Source organism: Rhinopithecus roxellana, chromosome 5 (genome assembly GCF_007565055.1).
Source record: "Rhinopithecus roxellana isolate Shanxi Qingling chromosome 5, ASM756505v1, whole genome shotgun sequence".
NCBI lineage: Eukaryota > Metazoa > Chordata > Mammalia > Primates > Cercopithecidae > Rhinopithecus > Rhinopithecus roxellana.
In genome coordinates, this window is record NC_044553.1 from 141,504,071 (window position 1) to 141,512,397 (window position 8,327).

The window sequence follows — 8,327 nt, forward strand, 5'->3', positions numbered from 1 at the left end:
GTGTTCATTTTCTGTCTTACAGTTAAGTGAGGCCATATGTCACATTCTGGTCAAAGGGCTGTGAGTAAAATGGGCGTGTGTCACTTTAAAGCTAAACCATAGAAGACCAGGTCTGAGCTTTTACTGTACTCTTTTCCTGCACTTCATCAAGCATGAAGCCAATGTTGAGATGGAAGAGGCTCTATTAGTTTGAGTTGCAGAGTAACTATGTGAGACAGGGCTGTACAACATGCAGGATGGGTAGTCATAAACATTTCTTGTGACAGGCATTTGAGACTTAGAAATTGTTTTTTCCTGCAGCTTACCCCAGCCTCACTGGTTTGACTCTGTGTCCCCACTCAAATCTCATGTCTAATTGTCATGCCCATATGTCTGGAGTGGCCTGGTGGGAGGTGATTGAATCATGGGGGTGGTCTCCCTCCATGCTGTTCTCATCATAGTGAATGAGTTCTCATGAAATCTGATTGTTTAAAAGTGTGTAGTGCTTCCCACTTCACTATTTTCCTCTTACTCTGCAATGTGAAGAAGGTGCTTGCTTCTACTTTGCCTTTCCATCGTCACCATAAGCTTCCTGAGACCTTCACAACCATGCCTCCTGTATAGCCTGTAGAACTGAGTTGATTAAATCTCTTTTCTTTATAAATTACCTAGTCTGAGGTAATTCTTTATAGCAGAGTGAGAACAAACTAATTAAGAAAATTGGTACCAGGAAAGTGGGGCATTGCTATAAAGATACCTGAAAATGTGGAAGTGATTTTGGAACTCAGTAATAGGCTAAGGTTGGAACAGTTTGGAAGGCTCAGGAGAGGACAGGAAGAAGAGGGAAGGTTTGGAAGTCCCTAGAGACTTGTTAAATTGTTTTGACCAAAATGCCGATAGTGATATGGACAATGAAGTCCAGGCTAAGGTGGTCTCATAAAGTGATGAGAAATTTATTGGGGACAGGAGTAAAGGTAACTTTTGCTATGCTTTAGCAAAGAGACTGGCAGTATCGTACCCATGATCTGGAGATCTGTAGAACTTTGAACTTGAGAGAGACGCTTTAGAGTATCTGGCAGAAGAAATTTCTAAGCAGTAAACCATTCAACATGTGGCCTGGCTACTTCCAAAAGCCTATGCTTATTTACATAAACAAAGGAATGATCTGAATCTAGAACTTATATTTAAAAAGAGGGCAGAGCATAAAAATTTGAAAGATTTGCAGCCCAACCATGTGGTAGAAAGAAAAACGCATTTTCTGGGGAGAAATCCAAGGCTTCAGAAATTTGCTTAAGTAAAATGGAGTTGAATGTTAATAGTCAAGACGATGGGGGAAATGCCTCCAGGACATTTCAGAGATCTTTGTGGCAGCCCCTATCATCATAGGCCTGGAGGACTGGGGGGGAATGTGATTTTGTGTGCCAGACCCAGGACCTCACTGATCTGTGCAGCCTCAGGACAGGACACCCTTCATCCTAGCCACTCCAACTCCAGCCATGGCTAAAAGAGGCCAAGGTACAGCTTGGGCCATTCCTTTAGAGGGTGCAAGCTCCAAGTCTTTGTGGCTTCCACGTGGTGTTGGGCCTGTGGGTAAGAAGATGGCAAGGGTTGAGGTTTGGAAGCCTACATCTAGACTTCAGAGGATGTATGGAAATGCCTATGTGTCCAGGCAGAAGTTGACTACAGGGGTGGAGCACTCATGAAGGCCCTCTACTAGGGCAGTGATGGGGGGACATGTGGGGTTGGAGTCCTCACACAGAGTCCCCACTGGGGCACTGCCTAGTGGACCTGTAAGAAGAGGGCCCGTGTCCTCCAGACCCCACAGTGGTAGATCCACTGACAGCTTGCACTGTGCACCTGGAAAAGCCATAGGCATTCAACACCAGCCTGTGAAAGTAACTTCAGGAGCTGTAACCTGCAGAGCCACAGGGGTGAAGCTGCCCAAGTTCTTGACAGTCCACCTCTTGCGTCACTGTGGCCTGGATGTGAGATATGGAGTCAAAGAAGAATATTTTGGAGTTTTAAGGTTTAATGACACCTCTGCTGTGTTTCAGACTTGCATGGTGCCTGTAGCCCCTTGTTTTTGGCCAATTTCTTCCACTGGGAATGGGATCATTTATCCAATGCCTATAACCCTATTGTGTCTCAGAAGTAACTAACTTTGCTTGATTTTTACAGGCTTATAGGAAAAAGGGACTTGTCTCAAATGAGACTTCGGACTTGGACTTCTGAGTTACTGCTGGAATGAGTTAAGACTTTGGGGAAATGTTGAGAAGGCATGATTGCATTTTGAAATGTGAAAAGGACATGAGGTTTGGGAGGGGCTGGGCAGAATGATATGGTTTGGCTCTGTGTCCCCATTTAAATCTCGTGTTGAATTGTAATTCTCATGTATCAGAGGAGGAACTGATTGAAACATGGGAAGTGGTTGAATCATGGGGGCAGACTCTCCCCTTACTGTTCTCATGATAGTGAGTGAGTTCTCATGAAATCTGTTTTTTTTTTTTAAGTGTGTAGCACTTCCCCCTTTACTCTCTTTCTTCTGCTCTGCCACATGAAGAAGGTGCTTGCTTCCCTTTCACCCTATTGCCATGATTGTAAATTTCCTGAAGCCTCCACAACCATGCTTCCTATACAACCTACAGAACTGTGAGTCAATTAAACACTTGCAGGCAGTTCTTTGTAGCAGTGTGAGAACAGAATAATACACACATCTACTATATTGTATTATTTTTAAGGCTGGGAGGATTGGTTTCTGAGGTCCAACTGTTCTATGGAACCATTTAATATTGCCTCTGAAGCTTTTATCATCTTTCTGAATCTATAATGAGGAATCTGTCATGAAACTCTACCATTTGTGGAATTCACAGTTTTTAACACACTATCCAGCCTTGAAGGATATTGATTCTTAGTCTATCTCCAAGTCATTCCCATCTCTTCCTCCTCCTAAAAACTTCAAACATAATCTTTGTTTGCCTTTCCCTTTCAACATGCACAAGAAGATAAATTATCTTCTCATAACTTCTTCTAATTTTAAGAAACACATATCACAAGAAGATAAATTATCTTCTCATAACTTCTTCTAATTTTAAGAAACACATATCCTACACCTCTTTGCTGAATCATAGAAAAGAAGGCAAAAGAGGTTAGGGTGTTTTAAACAGAATGAAAACTTTTTCTCCCAAAGTTTCTGGGGAGCATAAAGATTGTTCTTTCTGATTATTTTATAGCAGTAGTTCATAAAAAACGAATTTATATCTCAATAAATTTCACTGTCACACAACTAGAGTTCTTGAGAACTTGACCCTGAATCTTGATATCACCCAGATTCTATTTGATTTATAAGCATAAACCTTGATTGAATAAAGTGACAATGAACAGCCTTTAAAAATAATTCTCTCACTGTACTAAGCATCCTCTATAGCTCTCACATCAAACTTTTGGAGATCAGACATTCTTAGGCAGGAAGAGAGAGAGATCTTTGACCCCAGCTCCTGACCAGCAGTTTTCCCTCTGTTTCTCGTACTTTCTCTTCCTTTCTTCCTATTCAACATTTTCTTCATAAGGTGCTCCTCCTTTCTCTTTATTTTTCTTTCATATATGTTTCTCTTTTTGCCTCTGTATTTGATGAAGGATGAATGATGATTTATTATATTCAGTTGGTTTCTAAAACATATGCTTTTTATTATTTTTTTCAGGAAAAAGTAACTATTCTTAAGAGTTATTTCTTCTTTTAACGGACAAACGCTACCAAAATAATTTTATTATTTTCTTTTCTTACTTTGAGAAATATAAGATACTTATTTTGTGAAAATCTGGATGAGAGAGAAGAGTGGTTTTTGATATTAGCATCTGATTTACACAGTATGGACAACTGGATTCATTATTTTTCTTAGAGTATCTTCAAGGACTCGTCTCCTAAAAAGCAGTGTCTCCCTCTTTAAGTTACACTCTTTGTAACTGTGTTGTTGTTACCTGAATGCATTAACTACACTTCAGAATCAGGCCAAGGCATTGAGCAAAACTGTACATTAAAGAGCTTTTTATTTTTAGGACTCCATTTTCAAAGCTACTTTTTCCCCATATTTAAGAGTTCTGTTTGGTATTCACTGGTCACTCTTTTCAATAAACAAATGAATTCTTTTTTAAAAAAATTACACAAAGGGTTGGAATTAATTTCTTATTCTTCTTATTGAATTTTTTGAATTTTAAAATAATTTATAAAATAACTACTATGAAAATGCAGCAATGACTAACCCCCCAAAAGGTGCTATTGTTCACAAGGGAAATTTGTTTATTTGGAATCTGTTTCTGTACATGTAAAATTGGATTACATATGGGACACCCTCTTCTGCTGGAGTAAAATTGATTTCTAAGAGAATTGTTAACCATTTTGATTTTATCAATGAACCTGGGGATCTAGAACACTCTGTGATAATTAGATGCTAGATATTAGAAATCAGAAAAGATTCAGCCGTGTATCCACAAATGTATTCACTTCCACGTGCTCATGTTTTATTTTTCTACAACTGCTTTTAATTGGGGAGTAAGCTTACACAAAACAACCTTCCGTCCAGAGGTGATGTACAGTATTGAATTTTGCTGACTCAATAAGTGTTCCTTTTCACAACTGAGACACAGCGAATCACTTAAATGTATTTAAATGAGTATCATTCGTGCTAACGTTTGGATGAAAAAATACTCAAGAAATTATTTTATTTTAACTCTGTCTTGTCTTGTCTTTTTTTTTTTTTTTCAGCCCAGAGGTCTTTTATTTTATTTTTTTTTTAACACCTATTATGCCATGAATTCATAGGGAATAGTTTCCAGCAGCTCAGGCTCCTTCCCATTGGTTCTCACAAAGTGTGCTTCTCTGGATGGAGCAGGCTAGTGCTTCAGTTGAACCCAGGTACCTTTCTCTTTGGCTTCTTTCTTTTTCTGATCATTTTCCTTCACGCGTTTCAGGAAGCTATCTCGTCTCTTAGAGTGCTTAATGTGCTCAATACGCACATTAATTCTCTTGGCAAGAATCTTGCCCTTAACTTGTTTGTTTACAACAATGCCAAAAGCATGCTGGGGAACATTGTAGACTCTTCCAGTTTTGCCATGGCAACACTTGTGGGGCATTCCTTTTTGAACAGTACCCATTCCCTTGATGTCCACGATATCACCTTTCTTATAGATTCAATATATGTGGCCAAAGGAACAACTCCATGTTTTCTAAAAGGCCTAGAGAACATATATCGGGTGCCTCTCCTCTTTCCCTTTGTGTTCATCATTTTGGCGAATTACTGGTAGATGGCAGTTCCGGCCGAAAGGAAAGGCTAACTCTGTCTTTTCTATTCTTAGATTCAGGTTGCTTCATTTTTTTGATGTTGCCAAGATACTAGCATGCTTCATTTACCCTTTTTCCACATTTGAGGATTATTTTGTGTGTATTTTACTTAGATTCTATAGATTCTGTCTTTACAATATATTTGTCAGTGATTGAGATTAATATTTTAGCATTGCAAGACTAAATCCCACAGAGCACTGGCAGTGTCTGTTGTGCTCACTGCTGTTTCATTCAAGCTGCAGATAGTTGCTGGCATAACATGATCAAAATATGTGTTTTTGACAAACAGGACTCAGTTTTGCCAATTTTTAGTCACTTTAATGTTACATGCTACACGTCTCCTTAAATATGTAGCTGTAGTCTTAAGTCCAATGCAGACCACTCTTGGTTCTCACTGGTTTCATCGATTAGCTCCACCTGTTGTAGAAAGCACTTCTGAGCTTATCACTTAAACTATTTGACATTGGTTGATATTAAAATAAAGGAAATAATAATGGTTACTATAAATGCTCTTATTACTGTTAGCAAAGTATTTACACTTTCCAAATTCTACAATCATGGTGAGTTTATACTGTCTTGCCTCCTTGTGATTTCATTGGGCTTTGATACTAGTTCTGTCCAATAAATTTGAAGAGAAATGATTGAGTGTGAGCAAGCATAGAATTAGCAGTGCTAGAATATCCAGAACACTTTTCGTTTTTGCCTGGCAACTGACCAGAATCAAGATGGTGGCTGCTCTATCAGTCTAGGTACCCGAATGGCTGTGATGAGAAGAAAACTTAAAAACCCACATTAGACAAGAGTGAGAAATAATCCTTTTCTCAAGTAACTGTGTTTTGGAGTTACTGATGCGTAGCATATCCTAATTGGTGCAGATAATTTACTGAAGTGTTAACATTTTAAATAGAGTGATTTAAAACTTTCATGCACTATGCAAAATGCTACTTTTTATTATTTGTGCCTTAATAATGAGTATATTAAATGCTGTTCCAAATTGTACTTTTTCCTTTACCTATTCATTACTACCTGTTTCATACTTCTCAGGAGCCAAACCCATATTTGTTAAAACTAACATTCTTCTAAAACTTTCAGATATCCCCCACTCTGAAATGTGTTTGTCCCTCATTGTGCAGCAGTTTCTATTAACAGAATGAGAGCTATGTCCTTGCCTTGAGAATAATGCATAATCTCTCCTGGCTGACTGCAAATCCTTGCACCAATGTTCATATGAAGCTGTATAGACAAATGGTCTAAAGTTTATCAGATACACACAGATAAACACCAGTCCACCTGTGGACTAATTTTAGAACATGAACAAGGGTGTTTTCATAAGATATGATAGAAAGACCTTTTTTTTTTCTTTTTTTTTTTTTTTTGCATCATAGAATTTGTTTAAAGTTCTGTTTAGCATACCTTTTCCAGGAAATCTTTCAATTGTGTTAGATACATGTATATTGGCCCCTAAATTCCTCCATTCAGAGCACATGTTGCCTGATGGCTGCTGAATCTGGCTTTGGAGACAATCCCTCTCTGCCTTTCTGAATTTTATGCCTATTATTCTTTCAGAGTAATCTTTGATCTTTTTAAACTGCAGGGAAATTCTGACAGAACTATTTTAAACATCTTTTGAATCTCTTCATATTTTTTTAATCAACAAAGTAGACAATGGAAGATAGTCATTGTCCTACTTTTCACTAAGAAGGCATACGTACCAGATTTGTAAAATGCATCTGTAACGAAAAGAAGATGGGAGGTAGGGGAAGAAAACTTTTGTGAGTCACACCAACCCACTTCAGTGAGCAATATTACCTTAAAATGGTTCATGTGTTTGTGTTTCTGTCTCTTTTAAACTATGACTTTAAATTATTGAAAGAAAAGGAAAATCTGTCTTCTGATGCTTTGTGTTCCCTTATTCTACATAATAGGGTTGCCAGATAAAATATAGGACTCCAAGTTAATTTTGAACTTCAGAAAAGTCAGGAATATATTTTTAGTATGAGTATGCTGAATGAAATATTTGAGACATATTTGTACTAAAATACTTAATTGCTTATCTAAAATTTGTATTTAACTGAATGTTCTCTATTTTTACTTGTTAATTCCAACAGTCCTACATAGTAGGCGAGAACACTTGACCCAAAACCTAACTTTTCTTACCAGTACTAGAAAATCTAGAGCCAGCAAACCAGAGGTTTCTAATTCCGTTGTCAGATAGCTTTCCTTCACATCAGATCTGAATGTCATGATGGACATAAAGGCCTTGGAGAAAACTTACTCAGTTCAACTGTCAGATTCACCACATACTAGCTTTTGGATTTAAGGCAATTTATTTATCTTTTCTGATCTTTGATGTTCTCATTAGTGCAATGGGAATTAAAATAACATCCTGAAGATATACATGAAAATACTTAAGTTGACAATAATTGTTATTTCACAAAAATAGAAATTATGTGCAAGTCCTTTTTGTGTTCAAAGTCTTTTATGAAGGTCTGCCAACATCTAAAGAACTCTCAAAAAATTATATTTTAACAAATAATTTCTTCACAATTTCAGGATATCAAGAATTTTCTGAAACCCAAGCTCCATGATGATGGAACAAATCCAGTATCAATTTTACTTACATTTTAGAACTAATTATATTCAAAACAAACTGTATTAAATGAGGTTGCTGCATAAACATAATAGATCTGCTGTGTTACCAAATTAAAGCATTTCTTAACCTTGGGATCCCCAGTAATTATTTCCCATACGGGGCTGAGGCACACAACTTGAGCTAAGTTAATGGCATATTGTTGACTGATGTGTTCTCTAGAGGGCTTCAAACTCACTTACAGCATTTTGCTAGTTGGACACACATTTAATTTTCTTGGTACTGTATTACGTGGTCTATAGCCTTGCACTTAAAACAGTGAATTTTTCAGGGACACTTTATCACAAACTACACAAACTACCAAAAAAAAAAAACTCTTTATAAAATGCTCTTCCATTTTAACTGCGTAATCCAATATGATTT

At 37.3% G+C, this 8,327-nt stretch overlaps 1 pseudogene; it reads right to left on the reverse strand.

Annotated features, from left to right (window-relative positions):
* Positions 1-4,769: 4,769 nt before the first annotated feature.
* Positions 4,770-5,276, reverse strand: LOC115897668 (annotated as a pseudogene).
* Between the last annotated feature and the right edge of the window lie 3,051 nt (positions 5,277-8,327).